We start from the raw sequence: 20,707 nt of genomic DNA on the forward strand, positions 1-20,707 counted from the left end.
TAAACAACACAAAAATGCAAAATTATAATATTAACATTTGTTTTATAAGTTAAAATAAAATCTCCTCATTATCATGTTAATTTTAATTCCTTTTCATAATTTGAAGACAAAAAGCCACTAAATCCATTTCCAATACGAGTATATTTATTTTAAACAGAATATGGATTTTCTTTTTTGTGTACTTAAATTTCTGTTGCAAAGTGGATGGTAGAGTACCATCAAAACAGAAAAAAAAAACCCAAATTGTCAGCTATAAAGAATAACCAATAGTATATGAAGAACTTCAGTATTTTCATTATCCACCAAAACCATCATAGCACTGAATACCAGACATCAGTGGCATCAAATTGGAAAACCATCAAATTGGAAAACTGGCCCTAGCAAACTTTTGGAAATGTGTTCAAACTTGTAGACCATGTGCAATAGAAGTCAAAAGTTTCTTCCTCATTTTAAAATGAGATACGAATGTTGTTTTCTAGAGAGGAGTTGGTAAGGAAGGTTGTTGTGTATAAGAGGTTTCCTTCTTTTGGAAGGTCTTTTTTATGGGTAATGAAAGATTAGCTTCTTTATCAATGATGCAATAATCATGTCTATTCATGCCACTTATAAGCTACTTAGCCATCTTCCAATGATATCTATTGTAACACTCACTAAAGGGAGAGTGTTTTGCATGGAAGGACTTTTATTTTAATAAAAGGAAAAAAAAAATCTTATAATAAAAGGGGTAGTGGATATCTGTAACTAATTCTAACTGAACCATTTTCTTTCCTGGATGAACAAGGCTTTATTTCAAAGATGACAAACCCCAAATTTCTTTAGGATATGATGTCACAGAGTAAGTTCAATAAAAGTGCCTTAGCTTTGTGATTTTCACTTGTTTTTCTTATATTGATTTTTCCTACCATTCAGAGTTGATGAAGGTTTGTAAATATGTTGCTGTGATATATTATAGTATATTTTTACCACGTAATCAATGCTTTCCACTTTTGTGGGATTTAGCTCAAGAAAAGCAGAACTTTTATATAGCTGTAAGAAAGATGATATCAGTTGATTATCTTTCAGTTACATGGATCCGGCAGAAACAGTTTGAGAGCTGAATTTTGCCTTCTGATGACCAGTCTCACTTATGTGAAAAATTTGCTTAGTAGACAGATGAGATTCCTCCATTCTGCCAGCTGTATTTTGAAACTCCATTGAAACTGATTGTATTGGGTTTGCGTGGCAAGGTTTTGGTAGCAGGGAGGGACTTCAGGGGTGGCTTCTGTGAGAAGCTGTTAGAAGCTTCCCTTATGCCGACTGAGCCAGTGCCAGGTGGCAACACCTCTGGCATAACATTTTTAAGGGGTGGGGGGAAACTGCAGCAGCAGCCAGAAGAGAGGAGTGAGAATATGTGCGAGGAACAACTCTGCAGACACCAAGGTCAGTGAAGAAGGAGGGGGAGGAGGTGTTCCAGGCGCCAGAGCAAAGATTCCCCTGCAGCCCATGGTGAAGACCATGGTGAAGCAGACTGTCCCCCTGCAGCCCATGGAGACCCAGGGTGGAGCAGATATCCACCTGCAGCCCATGGAGGACCCCACACTGGAGCAGGTGGATGCCTGAAGGAGGCTGTGACCCCATGGGAAGCCCATGCTGGAGCAGGCTCCTGGCAGGACCTGTGGCTTCGTGGAGAGAGAAGCCCACGCTGGAGCAGGTTTGCTGGCAGGACTTGTGACCCTGTGAGGGAACCACACTGGAGCAGTCTGTTCCTGAAGGACTGCACCCCATAGAAGGGACCCATGCTGAAGAAGTTCATGAAGAAGTGCAGCCCGTGGGAAGGGCTCACATTGAAGATGTTCATGGAGGACTGTCTCCCGTGGGAGGACCCCATGCAGGAGCAGGGGAAGAGTGTGAGGAGTCCTTCCCCTGAGGAGGAAGGAGTGGTAGAGACAACACATGACAAACTGACCGCAACCCCCATTCCCTGTCCCCCTGTGCCACCAGAGGGGAGGAGATAGAGAAAATTGGGAGTAAAGTTAAGCCCAGGAAGAAGGGAAGAAGGGAGGGGTGAGGGGAAGGTGTTTTTAAGATTTGGTTTTGTTTCTCATTCCCCTACTCTGATTTGATTGGTAATAAATTAAATTAATTTTCCCCAAGTCGAGTCTGTTTTGCCCATGATGGTAATTACTGAGTGATCTCCAGTCCTTATCTTGACCCACAAGCTTTTCATTATATTTTCTTTCCTCTAGCCAGCTGAGGAGGGGACTGATAGAGCAGCTTTGGTGGGCACCTGGCATCCAGCCAGGGCCAACCCACCACACTGATATTGTTATAACGAAATGTGGTATACAATACACCTCAGTAGATATGTATTTTTTCATTTTCTTACTTAATTTAAAAAAAAAAAAAATTGAGAACCTGAACCCCCTTTATACCTGTAATATTTTGATCTAATGCTTTAGGTATGAAGTAAAAAAGGTTTTTAAAAATTTACCTATCATTTTTGTTTGTAATATCAATTTAGAATCTAGGTTCTTCTGTTAAATTCGTTTAACACATATTTAGCCATATAGGTTCATAGGGGGAGTGAGGTGTCTCAGAATACGGAAGAGAGAAATATTGCGAACAAGTATGCTCATTTTGCTCATACTTGAAGCTAAGTAAGTTGGATGAGAGGAAAGGAGAACTTTCAACACTCCAGATGGCTCTCTGGGCTCAAGAGACATGCTTTGGAATGTATAGAATTGGTCTTGCAAAGAGTATAAATCACAGACCATAGAAAAGCCTTTTCTCTTCTAAGAGCATTTGTGTCAGTAATATTTGATCATTTCCTTGAAGAAAATTATTAGATAAACAACACGGATAGCATGAGTGTGAAACTGATACAGTGGGCTAAAGTCCTGATGTTTTGGGTCTGGTCAGGCTTCAGCATCGACTAGCTGATGAATTGTTCAGTCTGTCAAAACTTGCTTTCCTGGGAATGTGCAAAGCTAGAAAATATGAGTGTTTACAGACCCTGAAAGTCAATAACTGATGATTTTGGAGTTAGATAAAAGCTGAGTAGAGGCTTTCAGGATCATAGAAGACTAACTTTCCAAAATTTACTCTGCATAAAAGTGATGTTTTTGCAATTGTACCTTTATGTACCAAATATTTTTATGACCTAGTCCTATGTGCATTAGGCATGACTTGCATTTGGTTGAAATCATTATTTAAAATGACCTTAAGCCTCTCTAATAAGTGTGGGAAGTGAACCAAATCATTGGCTTCATTCTTTTATGAACACATGCAATGATTATCCAGGCTAATATGCTAAGCTGTTTGGCATTTCATGCTAGATGTTAAGAACAGGATGTAATTAACATATGCAGATGCAATATTACTATGACAGAGATGATGATTAATGATTTCTCTTAGCTTCACCACCTATAGTTAATTTTAAATTTTTGATAGCAAACAACAATTGTTTACAGAGTAACAAAAAGCCCTGTAGTGGGAAATCACATATATGACTGAGTGTAATAACCTTGTTCCTACCAGAAGAAATCATTTACTGATCACTAAAAAATATTGCTACCTTTCATTATAGTCTGTTGTTTAATCCTTGGAAATATTTGAATCCAGGCTTCAAAATATCTCCATCTGAAATATGTATCTAATAATCTCAAATATTGTCATGAACTGCCTACTATTTATTTGCTTTTTTATTTTGTAACAAAATTGTTACTCACAATAGTGTTATTCACAATAGTCATATGTACTGTTTGTCTTTTGTTTAAAAGCAAACCAAAAAAGTCATGGGATTGCTCACAGAGAAATTCCATACCATGATATTTTAAAACAACAGGAAAATTCTTAATTATGATAGCAACAAGCAATCTTAATTCCCAGTCTTATGTACACAATTACATACTATAACCATGGTGGTTTAGTGATTAAAGACTATAGAATCATAGAATCATAGAATCGTTAAGGTTGGAAAAGACCCTTAAGATCATCGAGTCCAACCGTCAACCTATCACTGCCAAGTCCATCTATACCATGTCTTCAAGCACCGTATCTACCCGTTCTTTAAATACCTCCAGGGATGGAGACTCAACCACTTCCCTGGGCAGCCTGTTCCAATGCTACAAACCATATGCATATGCATTATGAGGAAGGAGAGAGGACCTTGAACTACATGTCCACTCCTCTGTCATATGACCTGGGGGATAATTTGCATTACTGGGAGCTGGGAAAAGTCTCATCTTCTCTAAAAGAAATATTTTCCTGAAAACTGAAATGTCAAAGGATGTATCTGTTCTTTGGTTTGGGTCTGACAGTAGCTCTTGGTTTAATTTACAGTAATTCATACTTTTCTGTATGACTTTTTTGTTTCTTTCTGTCTGTATTAACTTGTCACAGCTATTCGAGGTAGCTCAGATCAGGTTTATATCTGAAAACTTTTAGGATGGCAGACTTCACAGAAAAGCTTAATCTTACTAGTTATTATTTTGTAATATATGAAATGTTGACAGTTTTTTCATTAACCATTCAATATTTATTATTTAATCAGAGGCTTTATAGGTCACATTTTTATGCACTTTTAACATAATAAAGTTATGATTCTAATGTGGTTATTGCATACTGGTGTGGTCTTTTGAGACCATGACTTTAGTCAGCCAATTTTTTCATGATAAATCGTAGTCAGACTGAGTATTATTACAAATTGCAAGAAAAAAATGAAAATCATAATTTTTACCATTATTGACAATATTATAAAGAATGGAGAATGTTGTTGTCATAGGCAAACATATAAGTCTGTCAGAAGATAAAAGACTAATGCACATTAGGCTAAAATACTTTCTTGGGTGATTTTTATTTAGGATAGGTAGGTAAAGACAAAGTTGTATTTCTAGGTAATCTAATTTACATTTCTTAAAAATGCTTAAGTAGGTTAAAAGAACAATCAGATCGATCTGGCATGTGGTGGTCTATTATATACATGCAAGAATCAAGGCTTTTTTTGTGTTTAGAATATTTTGGATGTAAAGATTGTGATCAAAGCTGTTGGAACTTTCATTAACAGTTTTGTCCCATTCTGCATTTTTGGAGTACAAATCTAGAATGCTTGATAATATTCCCAAATCCTCAACTATCATATATAAGCAATTAAAAAGAGGATTTTGAAAGGCACAAAACAGTTGTCAGAAGCCTAAAATTCATTAACTTCCATCTGTGGTATTTAACATTTTCATCTTTATTAAAAAAGCAACCAAAAAAAAAAACATTTCTAGACAAAACTGTTTGTCTTTAATAGACAGAAAAGATCGAATGCATATCTAAAATGTAACTGAGATCAGGATCAGACATTATTACAGGGATATGGTAGATGGATAGTAGTATCTGTATTTTGGGTTGGCTACAGTTATGGCTTATTATTTTTGCTAAAAACACCTACATTTAAGTTCTTTTAATTATTTCATGAATTGAACGTGCCCAGCTGGTATTTGCTTTTGCACTTCTCTGCAAGAGGCTTGTTCCTCAATGTGATTAATTTGCTTTAAAATAATGTATCTGTGGCAGAGAATTAAGTTTGCAGTAAACACTTTGTCTTCATACTTTGGAGGTGGCAGAGGATTGAATGAGATAGTAGAAGAGAAGCAGAGATACAGTGAGGATACAAAGCCGGGATGGCTGATAATCACTAAAGAAGAATTCTTGCAAAATCTGAAATTAATTCTATTCTATTAATGTCTATCTTTCTCATGTTAGGAAAGGGCCTCAGCCAGAAACTCTGAGGATGACATGAGTTTAAATGGTTGGTATTTATGTTATAAAGAGTGGAACAAAGGCATTGAGAGAGTTACTGTGCACTGGAGTGCAAAGACAAACATTAGTCAGCATTCCATTAAGGCAGTAAAAGTACTAAAAGCATTAAAACATGTGAAAGAGGTGGCATAGGTGATGCTGCAATTGTGGTCATCCATTTACCTCTTCTTGAAGCATAACACTTTTATTTAAAAGAAATTTAACCCTACTAATATTACATTTGAATTATGACTAGCTAAATGATATTGCAAAGTGAAATTCATTAATTGCTATGGGTATATGAACAAGTTGTGCCACCTGCTCTTGGATTTTAAATATTGAAGGGGCATTCTGACTAGATTTCTTCATTATCTACTTCAGAAACCTTTCTTAAATGAGCATTCATACAAGGTATAACTGTTATTTTTCTCATATTGTGCACTTTTATCATGCACTGTCATGCTTGCACAACATCTTTGAGTAGGTGCAGAATTCAACTTCATGACATTTACACCATAAAACAAGAAGAAAAGATTGATGCTTTTATTTTAAAACTACTCAGTAGTTCCCTTAAATCTTTAGAAATAAAATCTGTAAAAACAGTAGTGGGAAAAAAAAAAAAGCCATAGCCCCTTGGAGTGGCTGTGTTTATATTACTTTACAATGTCTCCAATTACTCTGTTAACTCTGCATAACTTTGTGTTTAAAGCTGTGAAGAATGAAATGACACATGTGGAGAGGTAAGATGAAGTGTGTAGAGAGGAAAAATTTGTCCTTTAAAATAATAAAAATTACATTTATTATTAGAGAGTGTGGTATAGCATACATGTATATAAAAGTATTAAACCATTATTAATGATTAATTTATGTGTGTAGAAGTATTATACCATCAAAAGTAATAAACTGATGTGGTATTTATGTTCAAAGAAAAAGAAATTTAAGGCTGAAAAATCTAACATTTGAAAGTTAGTCCATGACAGAATTAAGGCTGTTATGCAGAGGAGCGTGTGTTTGGAACATCTTCAACAGAGATCTCATATACTACCGTGGTTGGGAGAGGGCATCAGTTGTTTTGTTTTGATCCAGTGATGATAAAGAGTTACTTATGTTTGAAGTCACCATATGAAAAGCCATTATTTAATCTATTTCAAAGTTTGAAAATGTGTAAGGAATGAGTCAGGCAACTGCAGAAGGCACAGAGTATTCTTGCAGCTAATGAAGCTGAATCTTACTGTGAATGAGACTTTGTGGTTGTCTGTGTTTTATAGTCCCAAAGTAATATTCAGTTTAACTACTTAAGCAGCATGTTTTACTTAAAATTGTCATATGTTGGCTACTTACAAAGCATTTCTTCTTTTCGTTTTACCCAGAATAATATGTCTGGTCTATAGAATCACATAAACCATGACCTGAGTACTTAGAAGTAGAGTTGAAATCATTTAGGATTTTGTTTTGAATATGTCAAATGCTACGTACTCTGAAAAGTTAGTTCTTAACAGTCAGGCTAGAAAAGGCAATTGAAGGACTTTTCAAGAAAATATAAAGGATTTTATTTTATTGCAACTGAAATATCTTCTGAATACTAAATTTTTGTTCCCAAGCTTCTGCTGTCCATTTTTTACAAATATATGCCCGTTGCTTTACCACTCCAAGCTTTCCTCACAGTATAGTCAGTGAAGAGAGATAGGTTTCTTAAAAGGTCATGAAAGGGGATTCAAAGAGCTTGTTAGGAAGGTATATTTTTCTGTTTGCATCTGGACTGCGTGAACAGGGTTTACTGTGTTTACATGCTCATTGGGGCATGATGTAGAGCAGCAACATAGGAAATATGTTGCTAACTAGATACAGTGAAGTATGTGAATACATTGTGTGGAAGCAATACTGCTTAAGATTAAAGCGTACAACGCACACTATTTTGGAGGGATTGTAGGGTTACTTTTTATGTGTATGTGCAAAAATTTAGCACTTAGGAGATTCCTGAGAAAGTAAAAGAGGAACCTTAACCTATAAACCTCACCCTACAGACACTTTTCTCTATGAACACACTTATTACTCCTCCTCCGTGGAAAAAAGACCATTGTACACCAAGAACTATGAAGTCAAAAAGCCAAAAAGAGAAAAGCTAACTTCCACCCAGTGGATTTGACAGTAATTAAGTAGAGATTTTGTTATCAGTATATATTTCTTGGAGATAGTGGGCTCATTTTTCCTATGACAAGCCACTGACTGTTTACTGTAAAATACACAAATGGTTTTGGGAATAGGAAACAAAAATAAGATCTTTCTATATGGCTATGTAGATAGCTGGTATTTTGCCGAAACCCCACAATTTTTTGATTATGTGATTAAATTAAATTCTCAGCTTTTCTTAAAGCTGTCCATCTCTTCACATCAGAGAAAGTTTGAAAATGTTACTGGAATGAACTATAAAGGTTAGTAATTCTAGAAAGCTCAGAAAACAATTAAAAATAAATACAGACACATACATATACCCACACCAAACATTACTTTGAGTCTCTGACCTTTTGCATATATATTTGGAATTCATAGTATGGCTTTACAATATCCATTGAATAATAAATGCTGTGTGTAATTATTCCAAGTTTTCATTTAAGAAGCACTAATGTAATATAATGGTAAATAAAGCATAAGAAATGAAGAATAGTAGTTAATTACAATGATCTCATTAAAATCAGCTGCCAGAGAATCCTAATTTCCAAAGTATTTAAGGGATTAGTTAAATAGAGTGCACCATAAAACCAGGTAATTCATCTTCTGTTGAACTAAATCTGCTGCCAACTTTTAGAAGCATAGTTTAATGAAGGAAATGTTAGAAAGAAGGAGAAATAGTTTAAGCTACGTTAAGCCTTAATTTTTTATATTCTTTACTATAAAAATTGTATCTGAGATCAAGCATGTATATCCAAGCCATAATTTTAAATAGGTCTGCTTATATGCAACTGTTAGTTTGAATAAACATCATCAATAAACACGGAAAATGTAACAGAAAACTTAAGTATTACTGAGAAGAGCATGTAAATGATAAAATATGTAAATTAACTGGCATATAGTTTCTAATAAATTCTACAATAAAAACATATAGAAAGCACAGATGGAAATGCAGAATAAAGTATGTGTTTTTTTTTTTAATTTAGAATATTAAAAATTGCCCTTTTTTTTGTTTGAATATGTAAATTTTCCAGTAGAATACTGAGAAACTTTATTATTCCTTAAAAAAAGAGTTATTCTATCATGTATTTTGAGGTGGAGAGAAAAACAGCTTTTAGCACTAGTTTAACTAAATATACACTTGTTTCTGTATTAAGAGTTAACATCACAGGTACAGATTTTTCTTTAAAGATTTTTTAGAACAGACAAGGTGGCTGCAGGGTATTCTGTTCTTACAAGGAAAAAAAATCCCTACCATTTATTCACACAGATAAGCAAATATTTATTTTCCAAAGACTGCAAGACACTGAAGTAGGGTAGGATAGGATTATGTAGTATCAGTCAGTAATCAAGGTAAGTCAATTAATTAATAACTGGAATTAAAGAAACTAATCCAGTCATCTGCACTGGCTATATCTGATAAATATGCATGTTTCTAATTTAACCTCAGGAAGCAGTCTGAAGGTCCTCACTCTTGCTAATAAGACTTCAGTAACCCACTCAACTGGAAGAGGATTTGTTAGATGTGATATGTTGGTGGTTACATACATGAGACTCATATTTCATTCTTTGCACAAGTTTTGTCATCTTCACATTGGCTATCACAGTGTGGACTAGAGGAGGGTTCTGCGGAATAGAAAAACCTGCAATTAAGAAACTGCATTGTTTTAAAATGGAATTCAGTTTTCTTTTCCTTCTTGACTGGTATTCATGTAGCAGTTAGTCAACCTACTATAGGAATGGTAAACAAGATCATTGTCCAGCGTAAAGAGGATAGCTGCCTCTTTTAAGATCTCATGTTTCTTGATGTTTTGCTCGGAAGCTGCATGCATAACAGCTTTTTTCTGATCTCACCCTCTCTTGAAGGAAAGTATCTTCCACAACAAAACTTTACTTCTAGTTTTTATCTGTTCACTGAAACCTTTTTATTATATATATCTTTTTTATGTTTTGAAGCAGAGCTGTGTGCTAACAGAAGTTAATACAATGAATCACAACTCTATCCAACACACATTTGTGTACTCCAGCTACTGCAGAAGTTGTTTTATTGTTATGAATTTAAAAGGTGACGTTTCCATCCCTGTTGTACTGCACTTCATTTTATATTTTTCTATTGTTTTGATAATCATTTACTGACTAAGTTGGTAGTTTAAAGCTTTAATTATGTAAAGGAAATATGCTGGTTTGGTTCATGGGTGAATTTTTAATAAAAGATATATTCAGACATTAAACTATCTTTAGAGTTACAGTTGAGAGCACATATAAGTAAGTGAAGGTCAGAGAACATTACAGTGATATTTTAATTATCCTCAGTTCAAATATTAGTGATTCAGCTAACATCTTTTTATTTCAGTATTAAGATAAAAGTATCAAATGAAGAGAGAAACAGCTGGCCTAAAGCAGAGTAGATTTTCTCAATGAGCATAAATGTGACAATAATGTGCCCAGAATATATCCAAAGTGTCCATAAAGCACTCAAATTAGGGAGGAAGGGAAGAGAAAAAAACTAAAAGTAATATTTGACTTTGTATGGGGAGCTATATCAAACTGAGGAAGCTCATGGAAATGAATTTGAAGAAAACAGCAAAAAGGTAAGTATTTACGGGTGACCTGGAAATCATGTAGAAATACCATTTTAGAGTCTCACCAATCAGAAGCAAAATCTAAAACGATCACCAAAAGAGGTGGTGAAACAACACAGTCAAGGAATATAATAGGTATTAAAATATGTATTCCAGGAATAGGAAATCATGTTCAAAAGAGGGTAGTAGAAAGTGTGGTCAACAGGGTTTTGAGAAACAAATTTAAAACATGTGAACCTAATCTAACCACTAATACACTTTTTCAAACATGAGAAAAATAGGAAACTTACTTATTAAAGTGTCAACAGAAGTTCAAGGCCAAAAATACATTCAAGGACAATATTATTGCAGAAAAGCTAAGTAAATTATATGTTATGTTATAGAATCATAGAACTGTTTAGGTTGGAAGAGAACTTTAAGATCATGAAGTCCAACTGTTAACCTAGCGCTGCCAACTCCACCACTAAACCATGTCCCTAAGTAACACATCTACCTGTCTTTTAAATACCTCTGGGGATGGGGACTCAACCACTTCCCTGGGCAGCCTGTTCCAGTGCCTGACTACACTTTCAGCGAAGAAATTTTTCCTAATATCCAACCTAAACCTGCCCTGGTGCAACTTGAGGCCATTTCCTCTTGTCCTATTGCTTGTTACTTGGGAAAAGAGGCCGACCCCTATCTCACTCCAACCTCCTTTCAGGTAGTGTAGAGAGCACTAAGGTCTCCCCTCAGCCTCCTCTTCTCCAGACTAAACAACCCCAGCTCCCTCAGCTGCTCCTCATAAGACTTGTGCTCTAGACCCTTCACCAGCTTCGTTGCCCTTCTTTGGACAACGCTCCAGCACCTTGATGTCCTTCTTGTAGTGAGGGGCCCAAAACTGAACACAGTACTCGAGGTGCGGCCTCACCAGTGCTGAGGACGGGAAAAATCACTTCCCTAGTTCTGCTGGGCACACTATTTCTGATGCAAGCCAGGATGCTATTGGCCCTCTTGGCCACCTGGGCACACTGCTGCCTCATATTCAGCCGGCTATCAACCAATACCCGCAGGTCCTTTTCCATCAGGCAGCTCTCCAGCCACTCTTCCCCAAGCCTATATTGTATCATGGGGTTGTTGTGACTGAAGTGCAGGACCTGGCACCCTCCAGCAGTTCAACACTCTTGCCCAGCTTGGTGTCTGCAAACTTACTGTTGTCTGCATAACTTATGTTATGTTATGTTATGTTATGTTATGTTATGTTATGTTATGTTATGTTATGTTATGTTATGTTATGTTTGTTATATTAGGTTACTGAGGTAACCAGAGAAGTCCTGCATTAGAACCATTCCTTTGGCTCTAAGGAACTGTGTCAAAATGGAAGCAGTTCTAGAAGAGATGTTAAAGAAAATAAACAGAACCATAGCAAGTTGCTAGGATGAGACAGTCTTTTCTGTGTGGTTCTGAAAGAGCCTAGTTATGAAGTGTTTGAAGTAAAAATGTTGACCTTAAGGTTAAGTTAGCTTTTCTGTCAAAGTAGTGGAAGGTGATGAACATGTCAGAAAGCTTCCATGATGAACAATTGGCCAATTTCCATAGTTAGAAAATTAGTAGAGATTATAAAAAAGAACAGAATTAGGAGGTGCATGGTTAAGCATGTTGAAAAAAATCAAAATAACTTTGGAAGAGGAGCTTAATGGGAAGTCTGAGAACTTAAGCATATGAATGAAATTAACAACAGTTGATACCTTATTCTTGAATTTTTAAAAACTTTTGACAGAGTTCCACAAAGAAAAGTTGTTTTTTTTTTTAAAGGAAATGTAATACAATGTGTTAGGATTAATATTTGATTACAAAGTAAGAATTAAAAGTTGTTGGCGTGATGTTGGGTTTTATGTTATTTAAAAAAAAAAAAAATTACAATAAAGGAAAGTTACCACAAAGATCCCATACATATTTGTGTGGGGAATTGTGCCAATCAATACAACTTCACATAAAATCAAGATTACAAAGTTCACAGATATCACAAAATTATATTGTGTAATCAAATCTAGAATCAAATGCGCAAAGGTTAATCCTCAATACTGTGTGTCTAAGGAGTAAAATGTACATCAATTTCACTTTTGTTAAGTGCAGGATAAATGCTCATAGAAGAAATAACCCTAAGTATAGACATGTGATGATGGACAATTAGCTTCTAGTAGCTAGGTATGTTACTTTGAAATCATTATGACTAGTCCTTTGCAGATTAGTAAAATTCTAGCAGGATTATATTTAAATATTTTTTTTTCTTCATAGAGCACCCTAGCCCATGAGACATATTCTGATGAGTAAGTGTTAACACTAGAACAAATAAATGTAACATGAAAGTAGTGTTTGTTTCCTGCCTTCAGATATAGGAGAATTTATTTCTTGGAGCTCAGAGTTCAAGAAAAAATAGAATTGAAATTCTCAGATGGAATATTTATTGCAAGGAAATGAAACAGTCTTAGATTGCTGAGAAATGCAATTAAAAGTACTTTTAAACAGCTGAATCAAGGGGCCTTAAATCTATCTTTCTGATACTGAGAAATAGATCTGTACCTTATGCCTTCTTCAACTTGGTGATTTGAAATGCAACAAATAAGATTCTCTGGGTTGCTGATCACTAGAGAATCCCAGTGATACCAGTGAAGAACATGTGAAGGTCTTCCAGACACACAAAAATCAGCAATCTTTCTTTGTTTCTGTCTTATGGCATCCCTAGGGATTGAGACCTTCCTCGATTAATGTAATTCAAAGACTATTAAAAGTCTTTGCAAAAAATGGATGCTATGATTCCTCTTCTTCAGAAACTAGATACTTATTTTTTGTGTATCAGTTCAATACTTGGTTTTAACATAATTATCAAAGATACTTGTAATTAAATATTTAATTGTGGACAGTTTAACTTCCATAGACTAGTCCTAGACACATTCAGAAGTCAAGGCTGTTAACTAACGATGTGCACAAACTATTAAGTTGTTTCAATGTACTCTATAAAGGATAGTGATTTTTTTAACTTTTGCTTCATGTGGGTAACATACATATTCCTCTGCATTTCAGTCTAGCAACTCAACTGAATTTAGAATGATGTTGCAGTTATGCAGCCAAAAACTACAGTCTTACTCAGGACAAAAACCTTATTATCTTTAATGACTGCTTTTCTTAAACTAATCAAAAATACCAAATATTAGATTTAACAGAGATCAAAAGGAAATAGATCCTTTCTAAAATTTAAACTGTTTCTAATCAGTACAGTTCATTGCAAATCTGTCACATGTAACCTACTGAATTAATTTTATAGTTAAAATACATGGAATCAAAAGGAAGGTTAAGGAAATAAAAAAGAAGGTTAAGTAAAAGAAGATTTTTTGAAGAAATTATTTGAAGATGTACTCAAAATTTTATTAAAAATCTTTATGGACATATCAGACATAGACAGGATGTTCATCTAAATGTGTGTTCACACTTACAAGATCATGTTACTGATGTTGACAAAATCAGCTCTGAAAGGTGTTCTTTGGAGTCTGATGAAAACTGTGAAGCTGGGGTCTTTCCAAGTTTTGTTGTCATTGCGGTATACACTTGGAACAGAAATTGTCAGGACTGCGTAATTTTAAATCATGACCTCCCTCTTTTTCATATATTTCTTTTTCTCCCTCTCCTTCCTAGTCTATCTGCTGTCCTAGACATTTGCTTTCTTTATGTGTACCACTGCTTGACTTGCAATGGATATGCATAGAACGTTAGAAATTAGAAATGCAATTATCGTAATCTTGCTTTAAATATAATCAATCATTCAAGAATTAGTAAGAGATACAGTATAATCAGAAACTAGCTACATGTAAAAGTGGTAAACAATATGCACAGGTATTCTTTAGCTCATCCAAGAAGTAAGAGTTTGAGATTTTGACACTGGTGAAATTCTGTGCTTCATGTTATGCAAGAGGTCACATTGATTAAAATGGCCTATCTTAGTCTTATATTATATAAATCTGTAACCAGTGGTTGAAATGTCTTAGTATGTGCTGACATGCCATACTGTTATTCGGAATCAAGTAGAGACATTACTGGTAATATCAGAGTAGTGTAACTGGCTCTTACGGAAATGGTATTCCTTTTGTATGTAGAACCACTTCCACCAGGTATAGCAAAATCAGCCTAGATTACATTAGTGAGTCTTGTGAGCATTTTTATTTTTATGTTTTGTCTGTTTGCTTGTTTTGAAGGCCAATCTTGTATTCTTGTATTTTATTTTATACTTTAAATTGGTACTTGTCCTCATGACTGTTCATTCCATAGACCAGTTATTTTGACTATTGTTTATTTTACTATTAACAGTTGTTTCTTAACTTGTTTTTCTTTCCTGTGTTTCAGGAGTTGTGTCCTTGTTCCTCACTTTCTGGGATGAATTAATTATTTTTGTTTGCTTTGTCTAATGTGAATGTGATTGTACTTACGGATTGTGTATGGTTTGTTTTTTTTTTCTTTTTTTTTTTCCTCTCTCATGTTTGCCTTTTTTAGTCTGATACTTCTTCAACATCTTGGTTAGTAACTGAGAACTGGAGTTCTCCAGAGTGGGAAAAATAGAATGTGTTTTTTCCTCTGCTGGTCATAGAGAGTGCCTAGATGACTAGACAGCTATGTATTAGAATCCTAGAATTAAGAAATGTGACTCTGTGGCCTCATCTACACTAATTTTAAAAGACATTTCTCTTGTCATTTGAGAGAGACAGGCATTTGCACCTGTCTCTCCCGAATACTACGGGGTGAGATGAATCATCCATCTATTTCTTTTAAACTTTATTCCTTTATGCATATGTATCTAAAAGCAGCAATGCTTTGCTGCTATTGTTTGCTCTTTTTCTCTCAGTTGTATTATTGAATTGTCATATTTAATTTGCTACTGCTTTGAGAATGATCGTATGTAAACCTTGAATTAACTCAGGTATTTAAGTAGTTGAATTGAGATGGCTGTTCTTGCTGTTTGTATTTTAATGTATTTTCCCCTTTTAACCACAGACCTGTGTTTATTAGAGTTAATATTGTTTTGGGTGTACCATGGCATTTTATTTTCTAGGAAACTTACTAGTTTGACTTTTTTCTCTTAAAAACAGTTTGTTATAGCAAACTGATATTTACTTTGTAGGCATCAGTCCACTGGTAAATTTAATTACTCACAAGTCCAGTTGAAAATTAAAAGGAGGAATTATTTAAGGAAGGGAGCTTGAAAAGTGGGCACTTCTATCATCTTAAAATTAATTTTAAAGTCTGTGTTGCAAACACAAAGAGCACTGATGGCAAAGAATGCTGAGATTGAGCAGATTACAGTGACTTCAGATAATTTATCTTTGGTTGTCAGATCTCAAATTTAAAATTAAATTCATTACTTGTTACTGTAGTTTCCTTCCAAACTGCCGATGTACGCACACACTCAAAATATTGGAAATCACTTGCAAACCAAGTGATCATCAATCACTTGGAAACCTAAGGAATTATAGAGTTTCATTCTAATATTGTAATAATGTTCTCAGGTAATTCAAGAAAAAGCTTATTCTTTGTAGCAGCTGTGATTCACTGCTAGTGCTAGAAAACTCATTTGGGTAAAGGGATGTTCTAGAGACATACAGATGCAGAATACAACAACAAGGATTTTTTGGGTGAGTAATACACTCATACAGCCTCCACACCCCTAAAATAGTGAGGGTCTTATTATCAAAACAAGGACATGATATCACTTACTAGCTCTCTAGTAGATTCTTGGTTCTATGCAGTTCTAAATGAACTCACAAAGTTAGTGAGTTGTAAGAAAGTTCATAATTTTAGTTTTCATCCTCACATTTTGTAGGTTTCTTCTTCTGTGTAATGAAAAGATGTTTTAAGTATGTCCTTGTCCACTAAAGCTATGGAACAAAAAATACTCCCAGTGAGACCTCAACTGCATTGTCTATCAAATGACTTAGAAACAGTCATCACACTCTTCATCACATAATAGGAATGATTCCTTCTTAAACCATGAAATATGATTTAGATATAAAGAGTGCACAGGTGAATAAACAAATAATAAGAAGCTATATGGCCTACAAAAAAAGAAAAAAGAACTTTCTGATTGGAAGGGATGATCATTTCTTGTGAAGAGATCTGTAAATCCCTACACATCTTTCATTCATACTTTCTCATGAGTCAGTCTTAATTCTGCTATTGTAGCTAAAAATCTAAAAATGTATTAAGCTTTGTTAATCTCTGATTTATTTTTACTTCCACACATCTGTCATGTAATGCTCTTTTCCTCTTGCTATCTAAGTAGACTTGAAAGACTCTGAAACAGTCTCCTCCTGAAGACTGCCAATTTTCTTTTCTCTTATTTTTTATTCATTTATTATGCTCATGGATAAATTGTTTTAAAATGATTGTTTCTTTTACTCCAGAAGTTCCTTAAATATCATGTCAAAGCTTTGCTGCAGATGGTTGACTTGAAAAGCATTTTTAAAGTTTTATTTAGTTACTGTTTTTCAGTGTTGGAAGCTATAACTCTGGTGTGCTCTTACAGAGGTATGAACTTGTGCCGAGGCACAGGCTGACTACAAAGACCTATTCCCCCTCCATTTGTTATAAGCAGAGACTGTTTCACTGCAAAGACTTTTATTCTAGCACAAAACATGTTAGAAAACATTTTCTCATATTAGATATCTCCACTCAGAGCCTGCTACTTTACCTCCATTTTGTTGGCAGAGAGAATATAAAGCATTACTTAAATGAAGGAACCACAACCTTATTCAGTGAGTGTTTCTGAAGTGAGCCAGACTCCTGGAAATGTATCTCACAGAGTTCTAGTTCATTTATCAACTGGAACCAGAGATCTCTGGTGCAGTAAAAAAACATGAAGGAGTGGAGGCACCTCACCATCCTCCAGCTTGCCTGGGAACACTAAGCCAGAGAGACTTGAGATCCCATCCCTAGTTCCAGACACAAGCAACATTAAAAAAAGTCTTTGCCTATTGCAGAAAGGCAATGTGATCACTCAGTGAGGTCTTCATGAGCTGCATCACTTCCTTCAAAAGTTAAGAAGAAAAAATGAGTGCATTAAACATCAATTAAGAACCTAGAAGACTATACCACACTGGAAATTAATTTATACCACTGTTACCTGTTGAATTGTTTTCTTACAGAAAGCTATTTGTTGCACTATAAGTAGAAAAATGAAGAATTCAGATTAATAATTGTCTGCAATTTAGCTATCTTAGATTTGAAATTTGCTAGTACATCTGTTTAACAGAGATTTAACAAGATACCTAATTGCAGCCTAATTTCAATCAGGTTAACTTTTTAGTTTTATCAATAAGTTTTTAAAACATTAAACATGTTTATTTAGTATCTGATTATGCTTAACTACTAGATATTTTGACATCTACATGCCACAGTCTTTGATAATAAATAATTACTGATGTGTAGCTCTACCCTTACATTTAGAAATGGAAACGTTATATAGAATACAATTTTGGTTTATAAAAAGTGGAACTCTCACTTTTCAAGGTTGGTTTTGTTTTTTTTTTTATTTTCTCTCTAGTACTTTGACAATTTAAATAGGATAATGGGATTTTGCTTTTATGCTTCTGCACTCTACTGACAGTCTAAAATGGACATGGGTTAACTCAGCCAGGACAGAAAGAGAAATGCCTAATTTCCAGCTAATTGCATTTGTTCAGAAAAATATAGGAAAAAGAAATAAGGAAGCAATAATTTTGCAAATGGATGATATTTGGCTATTTGGATAACAGCCAATATTATGAAGGAGAAATCAGCTGTGATGACATTCTGCTGCAGAAAAAATGTAGGATTTCGACCTTCTGCCACATCTTAGTTCATATCAGAAAATTCATTTCAGACTTTCCATACACTTAGCTAAAATGAGTAAATTTAGTAAACTAATTTTAAGCACCACATTATTTCAGTACCTAAGAAAACTATGTAGAACTTTTAAAAATTGTGTGCATCACAGATTATAAGGAAAAAAGGAATATAATTGAAATTTAATAATCATTAACCATTAAATTGAGAGCTAACATTGTTTCTATAGTTAGGCTAAAACAATTTTCCTTTGTATTTTTTTTCCCCTGAATGTAAAAGTGTATCTCATGTTCAACTATATAAAATCTGCTTCTCATGCCTGCAGAAAGACAATTAGTTTTGTTTAAAAGTTTTCAAGGAATGGAAACTGAGGACACAAAGTTATTTGGATTTGGTTTTGGTTTTGTTGGTTTTAGAGGTAATAGCTGATGAACTGTTAAATAAATCTACATAGAAATAATTTGATTCTGTGATTAATTGAATTTCATACTTTTATATATACTTTATATATAAAATAACAAGAAAAGCACAAGCTGAGAGTTAGCTTTAGCTTCTGTTACATTTTCTTTTGCTTCTTTTTATTGAAAAGAAAGAGGTACTATCCTCTTGAAATGTCCTCCTTAAAATGTATCAAATTATCTTCCTCTGCTAAACTACACAGATTTTTAGTTCCTTCATTCTCTCTTTATAAGGCATATTTTCTTGATTATACATCTTTCAGAAAACTTCCAAATTTTTTATAATTCAAGTTTATGATAGTTTTTCAATTTCAGAATTGCCTTTTGGGAGTTCTCCTATTGTGTACTTCTTTATTCATAACCTTTTTTTCTTTGTGAGTTTTACATTTCAACATGAAATACTATCCTTCCTCTTCTAGAAAAAATAAAATGGCTCATCACACTATAACCGTTCAATTCATGTTTTTAGCATTGTCAGCACAAAGAAAATGGAATGTACCTCTTTCTCATGCTACAATCAATTAATATGGATAGATACATAGCCAATTATAAAAAGGTGAAGTACTGTCTCTTGTCTGCTTGGATATATTTAACCCATTATGACAGTTGTCTTGTTCTTCCAGGAATCACCAAAAAAATCAATAGCTTCCCAAAAGTTGTTATGAGAATATATAAAATTAATTGATTTTACTAAAATTGTTGGCAGTTATTCCTTGTCATATCATTTCTGGATGAAGAGAAAAATTTATTTATTTAATCTTTATCTCAATCTACCACATTTTGAAAAAGTGACCAGTCCGACCATGGCCTCATTCTTCTTTATTGGAGACTAAACAAAACCAATTATTTCAAAATTTCCTGTTAGGTCATAGTAGAACCTTCTTTTTTTTTTTTTTTCCCTCTTTTTTTTTTTTAGTGCCAAAAACTTGATGTGATGTTCCTGCTGAGACTTTACCACTCTTGAATGGAGCAGAAATGTTACCTTCCGTGTCTAATACATGAAAGCCTATCTTAGAAGTGTCTTTGTCTACAGCAATGGTGTATTGAAACTCACAATTCATATTTGAACCATGAAGTTTTTCAGCAATATCTAGCTAGCTGTTTTTGATTTTGCATTTCTACATTTGCTAATATTTTTTTTTTTAAGTTGCTACTTAGAATTTGTCTGGTTTGGGGTTTTGGGTTTTTTGGTTTGGTTTGGTTTGGTTTGGTTTGGTTTGGTTTGGTTTTTTTAATAATGTAATTCTCCAGCTTCTGTTAATGATTCAGGCCCTGCTTAGACAAGTTTCTGAATTCCTGAGGGGATTTTGCCAGCTTCTGCTGGCCTCTGTTTTAAGTAACCACTTTCAAATACTATTATCATATATTGGCCTGAGCTTCTCTCTCATTTTTTAAATCAATTTTGATTACCATAATTAAACTGTGTTGTGAGAAAACAGAAGAGACAACAGTATGGAAGGCTTCCATATTATTTATGATATTGTTTTCTTTGGTACTGCTTTCCAGCTGTATGATGGTGCACTCTCTCTCTCTTTGTATTTGTTGGTGTCTTTTTATTTTTAATGTATTTCTGTATTTCCAAACAGCAACTAAAATGCTTATTTCTGTATCAGATTGTCTTTTCCATATTCATTGTACTGTTAAAACAATTTTAGGTGCTTCATCACATTCACATTTGCAGACTGATATCCACAATAAAAGTATCTGTAATTTGGAAGTAATTAGTTTTCCATTTTTATCTGTTAAGATTTCCTTTGCATGATTTTATTTCCTGGTGGTGATATATCAGTCACTATATTTGTTTTCTTATTACCTGTATATTAGTCTTGATTTAACCATTACAAGAAATCATTATAACTGAAAATCTCATCATTTGGTTTAAAAAAG

At 34.2% G+C, this 20,707-nt stretch overlaps 1 protein-coding gene across 1 annotated transcript in view; it reads left to right on the forward strand.

Moving 5' to 3' along the window:
• CSMD3 (CUB and Sushi multiple domains 3) overlaps window positions 1-20,707 on the forward strand; it is a 746,059-nt gene that overhangs the window by 537,375 nt on the left and 187,977 nt on the right. The window lies entirely within an intron of this gene.

The sequence above is a fragment of the Nipponia nippon genome, unplaced genomic scaffold (assembly GCF_047370975.1).
Source record: "Nipponia nippon isolate SJK-2023a ecotype South Korea unplaced genomic scaffold, ASM4737097v1 scaffold_1, whole genome shotgun sequence".
In the NCBI taxonomy this organism is placed as follows: domain Eukaryota; kingdom Metazoa; phylum Chordata; class Aves; order Pelecaniformes; family Threskiornithidae; genus Nipponia; species Nipponia nippon.